Raw genomic sequence first — 21,230 nt, 5'->3', positions numbered from 1 at the left:
TGGCATCTGTTGACAGGCATGCACTTGCTGTGGGAGCAATTCGGAGCTAGGACATGCAGCAGACAGGTTTTCCGCCATCTGAGTTGACAGCCTGGTGGACCCACTTTTCCCATTTGTTTCTGTGGGACCAGTAGCCGTCAGAGACCTCCACCTCAAAAGCGTGACTTCTCATAGGATGAGGCTGCCAGGAGTCAGATTTTGAGATGAAGTTTCACAGTGAGTTGATTGATTAAGGAGTGCTCTCATGATCAGTATTTACAGAAAGAAGGAGAATAAACTGGGATTGGGTAGAAGTCGTCGAGTTGTAATGCCATCCCAACAAAGGCCTCAGTTGATGTCATGGGGAGCTCTTTAAACACTAGGATGACCTTTCAGAGTTGTCCCAGCTTGGGCTGATCTTAATACCCCACACTGATAAAAAAAAAAAAAATCCTGGCAGGAAGTGTGACCTTAGGAGAGGCAATTTTGTTCACTCAAGCACAATCTTCCTAGGGGACTAACAGCTGAGGGCCAAGTTCCAGTAGCACTCCCAGTGGTTGGGGGAAAAAGACCTTAATTCCTGGAGGGGAATCTGGACCATGCATTACAGCATTCACTACAACTTGCAAAAATTGTAGAGGATCGGCCAGAGTTAAGACTTTAGCCCAAATGACTGTTGCCCCTTTCCATCCATTTCCCATCATTTATCAGTTCATATTTGCCCATCTCATTTTATTTCAGAATCAAAGCTGATTTTCATTCCTATGCTAAGAGGAGAGGTGTTGTCCAGAAGAATAAACCATCTCACTGAAGAGAAGGGTAAAAATAAGCGGAAACTATACAAGACTGACCTCATTGTTACGGTTGATTGGTTTACAGTGGCAAGACATCAGAACCACATGATGGGTCCACTTAATGGCTGGGTTATTGAGAATGGCTGGTAAGCGGGTGCCACATTAGTTCTGGGTCAGATTGAAAGGTCATGTCTAGTTCCTTTTCCAGCCACTGTACGACTCTTTTCAAAATATTGAGAAATCATTGGGGGGAAAAGCAGAGAACACACCCTCACACCGTGACCATTCTCCCAGCTGATTGTCAGGGTCCCACTTTTCTAACGACAGGGTCTCCAGTGTAAGCCCAGAGATGAGAGAGAGGAAGAAAATATCTTTTTACAATGATGGTAATAATTCCCCATCTCTGCTCACCCTGGAGGCTTATTTTGAAAATCACAGTGATTTAACTTGTTAGCAGTTTAATTCACTTTTAAAAGATTAACCAGACTAATTATTCATCAGATTTCACCATCTTTGTCAGCCTCAATAAGGATCTTTTGTTACAATGATTAATGTGTTTTAATTGTATCTTCTCTCAGAGCAATAATTCGATCGCACAGTATTTGCCGAATCTATGGAAATCTTGGAAATGCTTTGACAGCTGAGCTATTCTTGGGAAATGAAAGTAAAGGAATATATGTAACTAACAAAAAGTGTTTTATAGCATATCATTAATATAGATTTTCTTCCTCTCTGACAGAGACCTTGCTCTACCAGCTTCAGTCCCTGAAGCTGCCTGCTGTTCCGTCAATTTGCTATTCAGGGACATCAGGAGGTATAGATCAATTAATACAGGTGACTAAACTGTCTCCAGTTGGTGTCTTCAAATATATGCTAGTCATAGTAATACTCAGAGCAAATATATCTAGGTCACAGGGAAAGTCAATCAACTAGCCAGTGTCCATAAATAATCATCCAACTAAGAGACTGGATCCTGTGTTGACCATTTTATTTTCTACCTAATGCTTCATTCTCATTCATTTAACTGGTGGCTACTGCCCAAGTTAAGGGTTTTTAGGACAGCAAAAAGGTTGGAGAACCTGATAGAGAGATGAATTATATGTGGCCAATACTAATTTCAAACTTAAAATGTGTTTTAATATTACTATAATTTTTATTTTTTATTTTTTATTTTTTATTTATTTTTATTTTTTTATTTTTTTTTTTTTTTTTTGAGACGGAGTCTTGCTCTGTCGCCCAGGCTGGAGTGCAGTGGCCGGATCTCAGCTCACTGCAAGCTCCGCCTCCCGGGTTTACGCCATTCTCCTGCCTCAGCCTCCGGAGTAGCTGGGACTACAGGCGCCCGCCACCTCGCCCGGCTGGTTTTTTGTATTTTTAGTAGAGACGGGGTTTCACGGTGTTAGCCAGGATGGTCTCGATCTCCTGACCTCGTGATCCGCCCGTCTCGGCCTCCCAAAGTGCTGGGATTACAGGCTTGAGCCACCGCGCCCGGCCTATTTTTTATTTTTATTGAGATGGAGTCTCCCTCTGTCACCCAGGCTGGAGTGCAGAGGCCCGATCTCAGCTCACTGTAAACTCCACCTCCCAGGTTCACGCCATTCTCCTGCCTCAGCCTCCCGGGTAGCTGGGACTACAGGCGCCCGCCACAACGCCCAGCTAATTTTTTTTTTTTTTTTGAGGCGGAGTCTCGCTCTGTCGCCCAGGCTGGAGTGCAGTGGCCGGATCTCAGCTCACTGCAAGCTCTGCCTCCCGGGTTCCCGCCATTCTCCTGCCTCAGCCTCCCGCGTAGCTGGGACTACAGGCGCCACCACCACGCCCGGCTAATTTTTTTTTGTATTTTTAGTAGAGACGGGGTTTCACTGTGTTAGCCAGGATGGTCTCGATCTCCTGATCTCGTGATCCGCCCGTCTCGGCCTCCCAAAGTGCTGGGATTACAGGCTTGAGCCACCGCGCCCGGCCCCCGGCTAATTTTTTGTATTATTAGTAGAGATGGGGTTTCACCGTGTTAGCCAGGATGGTCTCGATCTCCTGACCTCATGATCCACCCGCCTCGGCCTCCCAAAGTGCTGGGATTACAGGAGTGAGCCACCGTGTCCGGCCAATATTATTATTTTTTAAAGCACAGTGGTTCTAAGAGGCTTGGAATCAGATCTGAATTTTATTCTCATCACTACCACTTATTAATTATGAGAGCTTGCTGGAAATTAGCAGGACCTATCCTTCCTGAGCCTTGGTTTCCTTATCTCTAAAATAGGTATAATAATGCCCACCTCATAGTGAGAATTAAAATGAGGTGTTACATGTAAGACCTAGTATACTTCCTAGACTACAGTAAGCATTCAATAAATTGTTTTTGAAAAAGTGATAGGCCTTCATAGTGCAAGACAATCTTATGTACATGAGCATTTCAGATAACAGTTACCCTGAGACCAGTAGGAAAGGTGTGCTGTTATTGTTTTTGTTTGTTGTTTTCAGGAAAACTGGGCACAAAGAGATGTGGTAATCTTTGTAAATTGGTCATGTATGTTCATCAATAAATTACCTGATCAAGCACAAAGCATGCTCTACAACCCACAGATGCTGACTTCCGTTCTCGCTTTTTCAGCTGCAACCTTGGAGGCGCACCAAGGGCTCTGAATGAGCAGAGTGGTTGAGAACAGAAGTAATTCATTATTCGTTGACAGACTTTAGCCCTGCTGTTGTGATTACATGAGTCTAGTAATGATCGACAAAATCAGGCATAACGTCACTTAACTCATATGGCAAGCCAACGAGGTAAGTATCACTCTTCCCCAAATCCTTTGACAGCTGAGGATTCCGAGGCTTAGAGATATTTAGTAACGTGCTTTGACAGATTCAAACCCAGATCTGTCTGACTCCAGGGTCTGTTTTAACCATACACTATTTTGCCTCCTGCCAGTCCCACTTAACAAAATGCAGTTTTAAACAGGGTCTAACTGAGACCTATAAGGTCTATAGAGTAACCAATGACCATTTTTTCAATTATTGTGCTAGTGTTTCAAATACTATGACTCAAAATTTTCTTTTCTTTTCTTTTCTTTTTTTTTTGGAAACAGAGTCTTGCTCTGTTGCCTAGCCTGAAGTGTAGTGGCACAACCACAACTTGCTGTAGCCTCATTCTCCCAGGCTCAAAAGATCCCCCCACCCCAGTCTCCCAAGTAGCTGGGATTACAGGCGTGCACCACCATGCCTGGCTAATTTTCAAATTTTTTGTAAAGATGAGGTCTCCCTGTGTTGCCCAGGCTGGTCTTGAACCCCTGAACTCAAGCAATCCTCCTGCCTCGGCCTCCCAAAGTACTGGGATTACAGGCGTGAGCCACCACACCCAGCCTAACATTTTCTTTAATTTCAGGGCCGTAGGTTGGGAAACCCATTGTTCCCTCACTTGGGCATCAGCACTGTCTGTGAAAAAGGATTACATGGTCAAACATCAGAAGGTCAATTCTTCCTTAGATATTTGTAATACACATTTGCATAGTAAAGGCTCTGAGAAATACTGTGATTAAAACAAATTGTGTCGGCTGGGTGCGGTGGCTCACGCCTGTAATCCCAGCACTTCGGAAGGCCGAGGCGGGTGGGTCACAAGGTAAAGAGATCGAGACCATCCTGGCCGACATGGTGAAACTCTGTCTCTACTAAAACACAAAAGTTAGCCAGACATGGTGGCGGGCGCCTGTAGTCCCAGCTGCTTGGGAGGCTGAGGCAGGAGAATCGCTTGAACCTGGGAGGCGGAAGTTGCGGTAAGCCAAGATCGTGCCACTGCACTCCAGCCTGGCAACAGAGCGAGACTCCGTCTCAAAAAAAAAAAAAAAAAGGTGTTAAACCTGATTCCTCAACTTATTTGACCACAAAACCCTTATTTTTAGTTATAATAATTAAGAACTTATGGGAACTCATTAGATTCATTTAAATAAAAATCATGGCGAAATTTATTTAGCACTAAGTATACCCCAGACTGCTCTCAGAACTTCATACGTATTAACTCATGTTATAATACTCTTAATGAGGCAGGTATTTTAAAAATAATCTCATGAGGTAGGTATTTTTATTAAGCAGCCTTCCCAAGATCACCAACTAGTAAGTGGCAGAGCCAGGACCTGAACCGAGGTTGCCTCTCTCTAAAGCCTATGCTTCCTCAGCTTCCATGGAAGAGCTGAGAAATAGTCAGTTATACGCAAAGGTATGCTGTGTTTTTTCCTACTTTAAATCTGGGATAAATACGCTACACCAAATTACCATCTGATCACATGGACCCAACTAAAGGTGAAAAAAACCAGGCAAGACCACTTCTCTGAATCGGATACTCAAAACCATCCAATTTGTCCGTTTGATCTTAATAACGACATTCTCCCCCTATAGTGTTGTGTAATTCTTAAATACTTTCCATTTGTTCCACCTATAGATGTCTGCTTATATTTTTGTAGATGTATTTTGAAGCAGAGGTAACACCCTCTTATCACCGTATCTTTTCCTGGGTAATAATCACTTCACTTTTCCTCCAGGCCAAATGGACCAAGATCAGACAGATAAAAATTCTTAGTTAGAAACAATCAGGCGATCACCCATCAGAATTAGGAAAGATATAATTTTCTACAGGAAGGCAAAAGGCACTAGAATCGTCCTTTCTTTTCTCTTCACTCCTTTTCCTTTTCTTCCTTTTCTTTTACTTTATCAGTTTCAGGTGGAATAATACCGTGAGGGATGACAGAGTTTGGGACTCACTCATTTAACAGAAGGTACCCCAGCCTAGAAGGAGGACCAGGAGGAAAGACAGAGCTCCAAAAGGGACAGAACACCCCAAGAAAGCTTTCAAGTACTATTGTTGCCTTTTTCTTTGGATCCTTTCTCCCCATAGAGTGGCTTTTTTTTTTAAGTGTACTTTTCCAAGTTGTTACATTAACAAATTTGCACTGGTTTCTTTATCCTTGTCATCTAAAAGACCACCTTGTCGGCGGACGGTGAACTTTTTCTTCATGCCAGGCCTGCTGTACTGTCTAATGTCACAAGTGTCTGCTCACATTAGCTCCTGGAGACTGGAGAATATTCCATATGGGGCCTTTCCAGCAAGTTGATTTGACAGAATGAGTCCCCGTGCTAGCTCATGGCACTTATCAGTTAGTCAGCCTTCCGCAGGGACGGGAATTTAGAGTGCACCATATTCCGTTTCCAAATCAACTGCTGTCCCCTCAGGAAGCTGGGTGTTGCATTATTAAAAGAGATGCCTTCAACCGCAGGACCATACTTAAACATTCATCCACATTAAAAAAAAAAAAAAAAAAAAAGTGGAGAGTTGGGGAGAGACAACACAACAATTCCCCAAACGCTTCGCCGTGTTAACTCTTTCCCTCCAGGGTTATGCCTCCCTCAATGAACAGTCCTGGAACTTTTACTAGTGAGCATGAACATTTGTAATATTGTGAATGTTACCTTTATTCAGAAGGAGTGCTTTTGCATTACTTTGGATGGCTACGAAACATTCCCCGAAATTCTGAGATCTTGGAGGTGAGGTCCCCATCATCTTTGACTTCTCCTTTTTGCTGAGCTCCTGTTGCAAAGTTAAATACAAAAATGCAGCTGCAAGAAACAGCAGTGACTTTGATTTACTTGTTACCTACTTCTCCTGGTTCAGATAAAATGAGGGAATTAGTTCTTCATTGAAAATCAACAGATCTAAAACTCAAACTTTAATAATTAAAACTTCAGATCTTTCTAATATTTAAAAACTAAAATATGTGCCCATTTGACCTTTATCTTTCCAAACGAGAAATTGATGAGATTGCTGGAGAAAAAGAGAGATCCTTTTTAAAGCTGTATGTTGATATAAATATGAAAATGGATTAAACTCTGCTTCCAATTTCCAAACATGTGTACTTCAATGAATATTAAATGGCAGGCCCCTATCACCATCATGACTTATTTACTCACTGGAGTTTTTATCAAAAAGGGACCGGAGTTGCCTGTGGAGCGTGAAAGTCTCCTGTAATTGAGTTTAGAGTGGTAAATCCACTAAACAGGCCATGGCCCCAGAGACACCCCCGAAACCCACCTGTCAGCTGGTGTTAGATCACAGCTCAAACAAGGCATGGCTGCCTGCTCCTGCTAAATACTGCTGTGGCCCAAAACAAAAAAAAGAGACGTCATTCCCCAGGGGATGAAGGAGGGCTGGGGGCAAGCCATGGGGGTTGGGAGGGCAGGCGAAAAACTCTCATCTAACAGCTGCCCAATGTCAGCTGGAATCATGATCTGAAACTCAGCTTGGGAGGGGGACAGGCTAGGGCCTCGTTTGGTGAGGTGTCATTTCTTTATTTCAACATCCGTTATGTGGGGGCGTAATGGAGTGGACAAGAAGCTTTTTTTTTTTAAAAAATCATGATTGAGCCACAGAAATCAAAGCCCAGAATTTCAATGGGGATAAAGATAGAGCAGGCTTAAGACTCGCGCAGAAAGGTTCACATCGGGAAAGGTAGAGAAGCCCCGAATGAAGACATGCTGGGTCAGCAATGTTCAGCTCAAGAGTATGAACATTTTAAGCTAAAGAACCATCATTCGCCCAATAAACATTTATTAATTGTTTACTAGTGCAGATTACTGTATCAGTTGCTGAGTGTATCAAGATAAATAAGACATAGTCCTTGCCCTGAAAGAACTTAAAATGTAGTTGGGGAAAACATACAGGTTAGTCAGCTGAACAATAAAGCGTCAACGACTGTGGGAACAAAACTATGTGCTCAGGTTGGTAAGTTAGGAAGGCTTCTTGGAGGAGATGGCATCTTTTATTTTATTTTATTTTATTTTATTTTTTAAGATGGAGTCTCACTCTGTCTCCCAGGCTAGAGTATAATGGCACAATCTTGGCTCACTGCAACCTCCGCCTCCTGGGTTCAGGCGATTCTCCTGCCTTAGCCTCCTGCGTAGCTGAGATTACAGACCCATACCACCATGCCCAGCTAATTTTCGTATTTTTAGTAGAGATGTGGTTTCACCATGTAGGCCAGGCTGGTCTCGAACTCCTGACCTCAAGTGATCCACCCCCTTAGCCTCCCAAAGTGCTGGGATTACAGGCATGAGCCACCACACCTGGCTGAGGAGGTGACATCTAAGCTGGGTTTTTCAGAATGAATGGGATTTTGCCAAGCAAAGGAGAAGGGTAGGGTGGCTGTGGGGATGGCGACAGGAATGAGAAGCCCTTACTGTATAGAAAAGACATAATACGAAAAGGGATAGAAGCCAGGTATGATAGCTCACAGCTGTAATCCCAGCTACTCAGGAGGCTGAGGCAGGAGGATCATTTGAGCCCAGGAGTTCAAGACCAATCTAGGGAACACAGTGAGACCTTGTTTCTAAAAATAAATAAAATAAAATAAAATAAAATAAAATAAAATAAAAAGGATGGAGTATGGTGCCCTTACAGGACTCTCAGAGGCTTGACATGGCAGGGGCATAGGCGATGGGTATGCAATACAGCCTCAGGGAGATGGGGCTAGAATGGGAGACAGAGAGATGTCAAATGATCAAAGGCTTTAGCAACCTGGCTAATACATTTGAGGTTTATTCTGAAAGCCACACGGAGCACTGGAAGAAGGTAAAGCAGAGGAGTGACGTGATCAGATTTGCCTGTTAGGAAGGCCCATTTACCTGCTTTGTGAAGCGTGCTGTTAAAGAGGCAAGGCTGGAAACAGGAAGGCCAGGCAGGAGGCAACTCCAGGAATCTGAGAGAGAGGATGATGGCCAGAAGCAGTGATGGAGGGGAGGGGACAAATTGAGAAATATTACAGAAAAGAGTCAGTAGAACTTGGAAGGCAATTGAAAAGGGGAAAAAAAGGAGGAATCCAGATGGCTCCAAGGTCCCTGGCTTGCCTTAGGATTGCTAGATTTAGCACATGAAAGTATATGCAATATTCGGGACATAACGATACTAAGACATTATTCCTTGTTTATCTGAAATTCAAATTTAACTAGGAATCCTTTATTTACTCTGGCAACCCTACTTTGGTGACTGGTAAATGGTGGGTCATTTGTCAAACTGGGGATGGCAAGAGGCAGAGTTGTGGGAGAGGGGGCCGAGAAGATCATTTTACTTTTATTTATATTGAGTTTGTGGTATCTGAGGGATCTAGTAGACATCCCATTATCCCTCAATACCTTCCTGCCCTTTTTCTATAATGATGGTTTTAACTGCACATGGCCACTCAGCTAAAGACTACTTCCCAGCCTCCCTTACAGAAAGTGTGGCAGTGTGACCAATCTCTGGCCAATGGGATGCAAGAAAAAGCAATGTATGCTTTGCCCTTAGAAGAATTAGGCACAAGCTCCTTTGACCTTTTTCTCCTTTCCACTGGTTGAAAGACAAATCAGAACTAATGCAGCCACCTTGGGCCTAGGGATGAGAAGCACACGTTGAGGATAGCAGTGTCATCTAACTTGCCCTGGGCCACCTACCTCTGAATTTTAGAAATAAACTTAGCCTGTACCCTAACTACAATAAAACATCCGAGAAGAAATGTCCAGTAGGCAGTTGGATATACCAGTCTGCAGCTTAGGAGAAGGCATGAGCTAGAGACAAGGAATTGGGAGTGATTTAGTACGTAGGCACTGAGTGAGGCTTTAGTTTCGATGGGCACTCCTAGGAGGAATGTGTGGTGTGAGATGAATGAAGGACAAGAAAGCCAAATACTATCATCTTTTTTTTTTCTTTTGATTTTTTTTTTTTTTTTTGAGATAACCTTAAACTTTATCCTCAAGTAAATACAGATGTTCCAGGAATACTAGAATGATTTTTGAGAGTTTTGTTTTCATTTCTAAAGCCCTTTCCTCTATATAGCCATGCATTAATATTCAGTGCTACTGAATTCATTTGTTTGTTTGCTTGTTTTTGAGACAGTCTCCCTCTGTCACCCAGGCTGGAGTGCAGTGGTGCGATATATATATATACACTTGAGACTAGTCACCTGCCTTTAGATGGTTATAAGCCACAGGGGAAACTCTTTGAGTTCCCACCAAAAACCATTTGGCGTAGAACGACTTTCAGCTGTTTCTAAAAATAAACTCCACCCTGAAATCAGGGTGGTTTGCTCTCACCTCACGATGGTGGGGAGGAGGTGGGCAGCAGTTAAATATGTTGTAGGCTGAGCGTGGCCAACACGACCGTGCAAGGAAAGCTCCTTTGTCCCTGCGTGGCCCAGGCTGGGACGCTAGATGGCAGGCTCACCTTCTAGATGGAAGCTTCTGGCTCCTTCTAGAGGGAAGCAGCCAGCCCTGGCAGCCCTGCGTCTGCTGGCAGTAGCCACACACTCCTGAGAAGTTCCCAGGGGCCTCCAGTGGGCTCCCCAGGGAGGGTGTGACCGGTTCTCAGTAGGAGGCCCCAGAGGTGTCTGATGTGAGAACGGGGAACACCTGCCTGTCTCCTGCAGCTGCGGTGGGATCAGGGTCAGGGCCCACTTGATCCCAAACCTCATGGCTTGTGTCTATGGTGACTCCACTGGGCTGCCAGCCACACCCTCCTCCCACCTGCCTGTCCCCGTATGGGGCTGAGAAATGTCTCCAGCTTTCTTGGGCTGGCCCAAAGTTCAAGGTCTTTCAGGATGTCCGAAACTTGAGGTTACGCTTTATGCAGCCTGTTATCAAATAGATGGTCCAGCGGGTTGTGGTGGCTCATGCCTGTAATTCCAGCACTTTGGGAGGCCAAGGCGGGCAGATCACCTGAAGTCAGGAGTTCTAGACCAGCCTGGCCAACATGGTGAAACACTGTCTCTAGTAAAAATACAAAAAATATATATATATAGCAGGGTGTGGTGGTGTACACCTGTAGTCCCAGCTACTCAGGAGGCTGAGGCAGGAGAATCACTTGAACCTGGGAGGCAGAGGTTGCAGTGAGCTGAGATCATGCCACTGCACTCCAGCCTGGGGAACAGAGTGAGACTCTTTAAAAAAAAAAAAAAAAAAAAAAAAAAATAGAAGGTCCTACTCTGGGTGTGGGCATTGCTGAGTGCCAGGAAAGAAATATGCAAGCCTGGGCTGACCACTGGGCTTGGGGTCTGTGGTTTCATTAACGTTCAAGCCTCAGAGCATTCTTCACCCTTCTTATTTTGGCTGCCCCTGCCTACCTTCCTCCCACCCTACCCAGGGTTTACCAGTAAGTACAAGTTCTCTTAAAGGGCAAGAACCTTCAAGGACTTGCTTCTGGATTCCTGTGCCTGCCGCATGGTGAGGCTCAATGAATGTCTGCTAAATGAATGATTGATTGAATAAATTAATGTGGGATCCAGAAATCATCTGGCTTAGCCTCCTAATTTTAGAAAGGGTACCAACTGAATGGAAATGTATTGTGTTTTCTAGGATGCCTGCTTTCATCTTTACCCTCCTTCCCCTCTCCCAGTTGAGATTCCACTCCCAGGATCTCCATTTGGGAGTGCCTGAACCTTTCTTACATGTAGCTGAAATCCCACACACTGCAATTTGAGATGGATCTTTTTGGCTCTGACTTCAGTGTAAGTCAATGATGGAATCAGGGAATAATATTGTTATGAGCTGAACTGTGTCCCCTACAAATTTTTTACTGGGAAATTTGAGGTACTCCCAGTATCTCAGAATGTGATTGTATTTGGAGACAGGGCCTTTAGTTAAGTAAGGCCATTAGAATGTGTCCTAATCCAGTCTGACTGATGTCCTTATAAGAGGAAATTGGGACACTAAAAGATACCACAGAATCACACACACAGAGGAAAGACCAAGTGAGGACACAGCAATCGGGTCGGCACTTGCAAGCCATGAGTGGAGGTCTCGGAAGAAACCAAACCTACTGACACCTCAACGTTGGACTTCCAGCCTCCAGAACTGTGAACAAATAAGTATCTGTTGCTTAAGCACTCCCCTCCCCAAAGACTGTGGTGTGTTGTTAGGGCAGTCCTAGCAAACTAATACAAATATGACATGCTACATGATTATACATGATACCTGATTATAATAGAAGGATACATGATTATAATATAATAAAAATGCTATGATACAGAATACTTTGCCCTTTCGTCAGCATGTCCAGCATCTATAGAGCTATTTTCCAGCTGATGTGATGGTGACTGAGATTTCCACCCCCACCTCTGGCTCCTGGCTCTTGCCAGACAGGCAGAGAGGAGGGAGAAAGACATCTTAAGAAAGGAGAGATGTTCACAGCTTTAGTCGGCGTGGGCTGACTGCCTGACTAGGTTGTTTTTTTTTTTTTTAGAAAACCAGGCTCAAATGTGATGAAGAATAGGTTGGTATGGCTCCCAGGAGAGGGGGTTACCAAGTAGGACAAAAGTCAAGCTCCCCAAAGAGGTCAGCACAGCCTCAGTGGCCCAAAGGTTGACACATCAAGATAAATTAGGTTAGTCAGAGAGAGAAAGGAGCAAAAGAGGCTGCTTGTTGGAGATTAAACTAGAGAAGATTGTGTAAAGGCTACACAACCTGGGGACTGAGGGGACGGGATGAAAGAGGGAGGGCACAGGGTTGGCTGAGGAAGTGACAAAGAGAAGCTGAAACTTTGAAGCAAAATCAGCCCAGTGAACACAGAGCGCCTTGGGGTCAGAGATGAGCCAGGGGAAAGCTGTGAACAACAAGGCAATGTCTTTCTCCTACCTGGGTCACATTTAAGTGGTAGGATTTGGTCTTTTGAGAACTGACTAAAAGTAATTGACTCTCTTTAAGGTGGAAATTTTTTTTTTTTTTTCCAGACAGGGTCTTGCTTTGTTGCCCAGGTTGGAGTGTAATGGCGCAATCTCAGCTCACTGCAACCTCTGCCTCCCAGGTTCAAGTGATTCTCCTGCCTCAGCCTCCCTAGTATCTGGGATTACAGGTGCCCGCTACCACGCCCAGCTAATTTTTGTATTTTTAAATTTTTTTTGGTAGAGACAGAGTTTCACCATGTTGCTCAGGCTGGTCTTTAACTCCTGACCTCAGTTGATCTACCCAGCTCGGCCTCCCAAAGTGCTGGGATTACAGGCGTGAGCCACCGTACCTGGCCTAAGGTGGAAATTCTGGAGCACACTGAGAGGGAAGGGGGAGGATGGATGGAGAAAGCTAAAACTGAGACTCTGCTCTCCTGGACATGTAGCCACAAAGACATTTCTGGGGCACAGTCAGACCCTCCCTTTCCCTATGCTTCCAGAGAACATCTCTCTCCTCCCGTAAATGTCATAGTAAGATATCATGGGGAAAAAGAGAGAACTTCCCCAACACGAGCACATGTAGAGGTGAGACCATCATCCACAGACTGTCCCCCACCTGGCACAGACCTGCAAGAAGGAAATCAGGGACAGGGGATACAATTTAGATGTCCCCTTTGTCCATCCTCTCTCCTCTGTCCCCAATTTCCAACATAGCCTGGCTCAGATGAGGAAACAAAGAATGGACCTTGGCTCTGCCTCTCAGTGCCCTTGGTCTCTTGCTCCTGGATTTAGAGAAGTGACGACACTCCCACGCCCCATGCCCTTTCCCTCCTTCTCACCATATTACTCACTCAGGGTAAGGGATGAAGGAAAACCTGGTCTTGCAGCTCCAACCATGTGTGCATGGGTAGCAGAGTTGGGAGGTTCCACTTTAGTTTTAGTAACACTTGGGTCCCTAAGGAAAAAGAACAAATCACGAAAGGCTTAGAGATCATCAAAATAACACCCACATTTTCTTGATAAAGTTGTCCATTTTCACGCTGCTGATAAAGACATACCCAACAGTGGGTAATTTAAAGAGAAAAAGATGTTTACTGGACTCACAGTTCCATGTGGCTGGGAGGCCTCACAATCACGGTGGAAGATGAAAGGCACATCTTACATGGTGGCAGACAAGAGAGAATGAGAGCCAAGCAAAAGGGGAAAATTCCTTATAAAATCATCTGATCTTGTGAGACTTATTTATTACCATGAGCACAGTATGGGGGAAACTGGCCCCATGATTCAATTATCTCCCACTGTGTCCCTCCCACAAGGTGTGGGAATTATGGGAGCTACAATTCAAGATGAGACTTGAGTGGGGACATAGCCAAACCATATCAGTTGTTGAGACCCACAATGGGGAAAGGACCTACCGAAGGTCACACAGGACCGATCATATTGTCCAATAGGTTTTCCTGAATATGTCAAATAAATGTAGGTCATTTAAAAACATGTCTGATAGAGGTCAGGCACTGTGGCTCACACTTGTAATCCCAGCACTTTGGGAGGCCAAAGTGGGAGGATCACTTGAGCCTAGGAGTTTGAGACCAGCCTGGCAACATGGCAAAACCTCATCTCTAAAAAAACAAAAAAAAAATACAAAAAATTAGCCAGGTGTGGTGGTGATTGCCTGTAGTTCCAGCAACTTGGAAGGCTGAGGTGGGAGAATCAACTGAGCCAGAGAGGGCAAGGCTGCAGTGAGCCATGATCGTGCCACTGCACTCCAGCCTGGGCGACAGAGTGAGAGCCTGTCTCAAAACAAACAACAATGACGACAAAAACCCAACACCATGTCCCATAGAGTAAAAGCTTAAATCCAGTCTATTTTCAAAAGGCCAGTCCTTGAAGCACATTATAATCCCCATAACTACTTTATGCCAACTAAAATTGTAACATGCCCATGAAAATAGATGGAATCTGCTCCCATGTAACTGCATCTGGGTGAATGTTCTCTTCTGGGCCTTGGGTTTTATAAGGGATATCAATGTGGGAGATGAGGGATGGGCTGACTATGGTGGTGAGGAGTTCAGAAACTAGGTCATACGAGAACACAGAGGAGAAACTAGGGAAATCCAGCCTGTAGAAGAAAATACGAAGAGAACCATGACAATGAGCTGTAGCAGGTGAAGGCTGAATGTAGGAGAGCCATGGCAAAACTAGAAGTCAGATTTGGATCAAGAGTAAAGAACTTTCCAGGTTAGAGTGAGATAGAATGGGATTTTCTTTCTTCCTCATTCCTCTCTGGAAAGGAAAGAGTCTTTGGTAAGATGTAACTGATATTCACAAGAGAAAGGCTGTGACTTTGTAGATGATTCCCTCTGAGGGACACAGAGGCACCTCAGAGACCTCAAGGAACTGCGGTCTTTCCATGGTGGAGCCAGCATTGTGTGCAGAGGGCAGAGAAGGAGATGGCAGAGGAGAAGAGGAGTGGAGAAAGAGGCGCTCCAGAATGTGTGAGTGCTGTGGTACTGCTGAAGCAGTGGGAGCTGGTGGTGCAGTTCAGCCTTAGCTGGAGGTGTGCAGTATGTGAGTGCTCTGAGTACAATGACGTTCCAGTGATCTCTGTTCAGGGACATGGGAGCCATTTTGCTGGGCACATAGATCTCAAGGTTGGATTGTGGTTTCCTTTGTGCATCACGGTTGCAAATGCAGCAGTCAATATCACCCACAGAATATTTTTGAATGGGTTGATGGGGGTTGCACATTGAGTGCCCTCAGCCCTTTTCAGTAGAGTAGAGTGGAGAGGGACTCAGTGGCAGTAAAGGCAAGGCCACCGTTGGGGAAAAAACACCAAGTATTTGCACTGTCATTTTATGTACGCTCTCTTTTGCCTTGAAGCCTGGCTGCAGCATATAGTTGTGTAGGTTGTGCACTGCATCACTCCAGGAGGCATTATTTACAACCTGTGCAACTCTAACTGGCAGGGACTATGCAAAAGTCAAGAGCCAGTCCCAAATTGCCATTCAAAAAGACACATTGCCTTGAGGGGGACAATTAACCTTTTCACAGACATTGGGATGACATTAACAAGATTCCACCCACACCTCTGATGAAAGAGGAGTAGCCCTTCCAGTTATTTTCCCACTGGAGACAACCTTCAGGAAAATCACAATGTCAGTTGTTCTCAAGTTCTAATTATTTTATTTTATTTTTTATTTTTTGAGATGGAGCCTCACTCTGTCGCCCAGGCTGGAGTGCAGTAGCACAATCTCAGCTTACCTCTGCCTCCCAGGCTTAAGCAATTCTCATGCTTCAGCCTCCTGAGTAGCTGAGACTACAGGCATGCACCACCACGCCTGGCTAATTTTTGTATTTTTAGTAGAGACACGGTTTCGCCACGCTGGCCAAGCTGGTCTTGAACTCCTGACCTCAAGTGGTCCACTCTCCTCAGCCTCCCAAAGTGTTGGGATTACAGGCGTGAGCCACCGCCCCCGGCCTCAAGTTCTAACTCTTGATATTTTTATTTCATTTTTTATTTTCAACACTCAGAAGCGACTTAACCAGTATGATATGCAGATGGAAAATGTTGCAGATTCGGATCCCAAAGTATAAGTTATAGGCCTAATTTTAGCCTAATGTGATTTGAAATGGGAAACCATAGTTGCAAATAACCCTTAATGTGATTAAACCCCAATGGGGGTTGGAAATGACAGAGACATGACAGATCCCTCACAATAGCTCACCCCACACAATAGGCTAATGAAATTATGTGCCCGACACACAGTGTATTTTCTGAAAACTGAAAATGCATCTCTGCAGTTCATATGCTGGGTATTTTTTTTCCTATGGAGAACATTAGATGTCTAAAAATTACTTGTTATATCTTTTTAACTTGCTAGGAAGAACTGATTTGCCAGTTCTGTTTGCTAGAGAATATAGTTCTCCTGAAAAAACGTCTCCCTTCCTTCACAGGTTAATAAGAGAAATCTGGAAGGAAGAATGATAAATTGGCCAGGATGTTGGGGAAGGAGAAAGTTCAATGTGGACAAAGCCACAAGACTGGGATTAAAAGAAGGCATAAGCTGGCCTGGTTTTCAGAGAAACTAGGGGTGGAGATTCCTTCAACCACTGAAAGCTCAAGAGTAGACTTAATTTTGGTACAACCCTGACATATTGTGAACAAATGTGTTTTGAAGACAGTTTTTATACCCCATTTTTAAAAAATCCTTTTTTAATCCTACTACTTTATCTCATTGATCTGTTTCTCCGTATTGCAAAGTTTCTCAAAAGTTCACTATTCCTACTGAAACTACTTCAATGCAAGCTTTTGCCTCTACAAGTTCACAAAAACCATGCTGCCTAAGGTCACCAATGGTCACCATGTAATGGAATGTGATAGTTCTTAGTCCCTCTCTTCCTTTTCCCATCTTTTTTTTTTTTTTTTTTGAGGAGTCTCACTCTGTCGCCCAGGCTGGAGTGCAGTGGTACCATCTCGGCTCACTATAACCTCCGCCTCCCGGGTTCAAGTGATTCTCCTGCCTCAGCCTTCTGTGTAGCTGGGATTATAGGCGTGCGCCATCACACCCAGCTAATTTTTGTATTTTTAGTAGAGATGTGGTTTCATCCTGTTGGCCAGGCCTGCCTCAGCCTCCTAAAGTGCTCAGAGACCAGCACAGTGCCTAGTGGGGTGGACATCTGATCTTCATGTTGGGAAATGCCTAGCAAGATAGATTTGGGTCAGATGGTGGAGGCCCTTGAATGACCGTCTCAGGAGTCTGGCCTTGATCCTGCATTTTCCAGTAGGCTTGAGCTTAAGGGGAGTGGGAGCAACTATGAAATTCACTTAGCATAGTTATCTCAGCTGCCTGCCAAATAGTCTATTTAGTCCAATTCACAGGCAGAGCTTTGTTGACCGTTGAGAAGTCACTTGCTCCGTGTGAATCCAATCACCACGGCAGGCACACCTCAAAGAGGGAACACACAGCCGCCTCTGAAAAGCCTGCCCCATACTCTGGCAACTCAATTCATGAATATGCTTTTCCAATGTCTGACGCTGCTGCTTAGCAAAGATATTATGGGACAAATCCTTGATTTGACCTTTTGTATCTCTATCCATCCCACTGTGCTAAAAGCAATTATGTGCATCTTGTGTGTGGCTGTTGGAATGGGGAGTCACTTAGCGACGGGTCCTTTTCACACTCCAACTGTCCTCTCGCTCATTCCTTTCCCTCTCTCAAGCTGGCCCGCACAGCAGGCCTCCTCGGCTGCTTGGCAGAGTCTAAAATGGCATCAGAGGGAGGCGAGCAGGGATGTAAACAGGTGGAAACAGTTCCTGTCATGGTGATTAGCATTCTTCTTGGCCAGGCACAGCTATGGATGAAAGAATGGGGCCACAAGGGGGACAGGGAGGAGAAAGCTGGCTGGGGAGTGGGAGACAGAGGAGGGATGAACTCTTTGTCAAAGGCACAGGCAACTTCCTGCAAAAACTTCCTAGGAAACAAAGCAATCCCAGTGTCAGGGTGTGTAGCAGTGGTCTCTGCTGGGGACAGATCACTTGTCACTGTCTTCTTTGCCTGCACTAAGTAGACTTATGTATGCTTATGTCTGTGTGATTAAATACAAGGATTGATGTCTGTGTATGTTAGAATGTACAGGTATGTCTGTGCATATCTTATGTTAATAACAATGTTTGAATGTCTGTATACTGCCTGTGTGTTATATATTTATATACTGTGTCTATATACTTACATGCATATGATGCCTATGTCTATATACTTATATGTATGGGTGCCTCAGAGAGCTCCTGTTGGTGTGTGTCTACATATGTGTTGGGGTGTGTATATGGAGCATGCACGCATGACTGTGCACATGTCATTTCCAGATGTGTGAATTCCTTTGTGTATGCGTGTGCATGGGTGTGCATGCTGGAATGAAGTACGAGAAAAGGTCTGAGTGGGAAAGCTCCCCTATCCTCTTGCTGGAGCGGTTCAGCATGACTACAGAGGCCACTCCAATCCTGTCCAGAGAGAGGAGCCCTGATCCTGCTAAACAGGCTGAGGGTCTGGTTCTTCAGGAACTGCTCTACTTTACTCAGTTCCCCACTTCCCTCAAATCCAGGTCTAAATGTAGTGGGAAGATCCCAAAGCTAAGGAAGATATCCAGCAAGACAACAGAGGGAAAGAGTTAAAATGTTGGAGGCAAGACTCTGGAGGAATTGGGAGATCAAGGATTTTTTCTGAGCTTTTGAATATAAATAATTTACTATGGGAAAGTGAGCTGGACTCTTGGGCAAGGGGTAAATGCAGGCAATGAAATAATAGTGAGTAAAGTGATCTGCTCTCAACCGAGGCTCACTCCTGATTGAGTTGAGACTTGGCTGCAGAAGGAGAGTAAATGAAACCGGTGCTTGGTGGGGAGTTATCTGAGCTGACCTAGACCATCGCTGCTGTTTGAAAGAGCTGAGGACACAGCAGTTGGTCCCAGGTAAAGTCACCTGATGGAGTCACCATTGACTCTGGAAACTAGGGCGGAAAGGAGAAAATTAGCAATGTCTACACTCAGAACTATTCCTTGTTACCCAAAAAACTTCCTTGGCCAAGAACTCTGGGAGGCTGAAGCGGGTAGATAACTTGAGCCTAGGAGTTCAAGACCAGCATGGGCAACATGACAAAACTCCATCTCTATAAAAATACAAAAATTAGCCGGGCATAGTGGTGCATGCCTGTGGACCCAGTTATTGGGGAGGCTGAGTGGGAGGATGAATTGAGCCCATAAGGTCAAGGCTGCAGTGAGCTGTGATCACATCACTGCACTCCAGCCTGACAGAGCAAGCCCTTGTCTCAAAACAAAAACAAAAACAACAAAAAACCTCCGAAGCACAGCAGATTTTACTGCAATTGGCAGCTTTCTACCACTCCAACTTCCAGCCACATGTGACCTGGCATGATCTTACCACCTATTACAGATCACCTTTGGGCTGCTCAGGTTATTCTCAAGGTAAGAAGGAGGTGATGAGTCTCCAGGGTCAGGCCATTCACTTTCAAAATCATCCTAGAGGCTCATTCAGACAGGCCTTTTATGATCACTCATTGATTGCCCATTGTATACACATTAAGAATGTAGATAAAAAATAAAAATTATCCATGAGTGCCTGCAGTCCCAGCACTCTGGGAAGCTTAGGCGGGCGAATCCCATGAGGTTAAGAGTTCAAGACTAGCCTGGCCAACATGGTTAAACTCCGTCTCTACCAAAAGTACAAAAATTAGCTGGGCATGGTGGCAGGTGCCTGTAATCCCAGCTACTCGGAAGGCTGAGGTGGAGGTTGCAATGAGCTGGGCTCACACCACTGCACTCTGCCTGGGCAACAGAGCAAGACTCTGTCTCAAAAAAAAAAAAAATTATCCATGAGGATACAACCTGGAAATAACCAACATTTAACATTCTGACAGATAGTTTCCCAGGCTTTTTCCCACCTTTCTTTGTTTTCTGTGTATATAGCTATTCACATGTATATATACATCTATAAGCTATAACTTATTTTCTTCACTTATTAATATGTCAAATATCTTTTCATGTCAGTACAAATATACATTATATTTAATTTATTTTATTTTATTATTTTAAGACAGGGTCTCACTCTGTTGCTGAACCTGGAGTGCAGTGGCCCAAACACGGCTCGCTGAAGCCTTGACTTCCAAGGCTCAAGTGATGCTGCCAGCTCAGCCTCCTGAGTAGCTTGAGCTACAGGCATGCACCACCATGCCCAGTTATTTTTTTAATTTTTAGTTTTTGTAGAAACAGGCTGATCCTGAACTCCTGGGCCCAAGTGATCTTCCTACCTTGGCCTCTCAAAGTGCTGGGATTACAGGGGTGAACCATACACTGTCAGTTTATTTTGTTTGTTTGTTTGTTTGTTTATTTATTTATTTATTTATTTTTGAGATGGAGTCTCCTTCTGTTGCCCAGCCTAGAGTGCAGTGGTGCAATCTTGGCTCACTGCAACCTCCACCTTCCGGCTTCAAATGATTCTCCTGCCTCGGCCTCCCAAGTAGCTGGGATTTTAGGTGCCTGCCACCACGCTCTGCTAATTTTTGTATTTTTAGTAGAGATGGGGTTTCACTACATTGCCCAGGCTGGTCTGAAACTTCTGACCTCAAGTGATCCACCTGCCTTAGCCTCCCAAAGCACTGGGATTACAGGTGTGAGCCATTGTGCCCAGCCTTATATACTGTCATTTTAAATGGCTGCTAAATGTCTCATTGCATGGGCACATTATAATTTATTTAACAGATCTTCATTTGTTAGATATTTACGGTTTTTTCTTTTTATTTGTCTGGATTTTTAAATTTGTGAATCATGATAATGAATAATTAAAAAAGAATAGTTCTTTTATAGTCCCCTAGGTGATACTGGTGGCAAAGGTGACATTAGAAGCAGAATGTTTGGGGTTTTATCACCCTCTCCTCACCTTGAGAATAATCTAAGGAGGTCTGAAGGTGACCTGGGATGATGATAAGATCATGCAGCTCCCATACTACTAGCTTGAAGCTGCAGTTGCAGGAAGCCGCCAGCCGCCATGCAATCTGCAGTGTTTGGAGGGTTTCAGAGTGATGGATCTTATCTGATTGCAGGCACTGCTACCTTTCTCTAGGAAGCAGCCTTCTTGCTCTGGTGCCAGACACAATGGCAGCATCATTGAGAACCCTATGGAAAACAACCACTCTCTGCCTTCAGCCCTTGCAGACAGCAGAGAAGGCCAGGGCACAGAGCAGAGACTTCAGCAGACTTGCTCAATCTCAGCGAAGTTTCATAT

At 44.6% G+C, this 21,230-nt stretch overlaps 1 long non-coding RNA gene across 1 annotated transcript; it reads right to left on the bottom strand.

Annotated features, from left to right (window-relative positions):
* Positions 1-5,209: 5,209 nt before the first annotated feature.
* Positions 5,210-19,485, bottom strand: LOC144333780 (uncharacterized). Its single transcript, XR_013402794.1, has 3 exons — positions 13,288-19,485; positions 6,222-6,339; positions 5,210-6,035 (listed from the first exon to the last, which is right to left on the bottom strand). It is a non-coding gene; the product is annotated as an uncharacterized LOC144333780 (long non-coding RNA).
* Positions 19,486-21,230: the final 1,745 nt, after the last annotated feature.

Source organism: Macaca mulatta, chromosome 13 (assembly GCF_049350105.2).
Source record: "Macaca mulatta isolate MMU2019108-1 chromosome 13, T2T-MMU8v2.0, whole genome shotgun sequence".
In the NCBI taxonomy this organism is placed as follows: domain Eukaryota; kingdom Metazoa; phylum Chordata; class Mammalia; order Primates; family Cercopithecidae; genus Macaca; species Macaca mulatta.
Note: the sequence above shows the minus strand (reverse complement) of the source record. Positions and strands in the feature narration are given on the sequence as shown.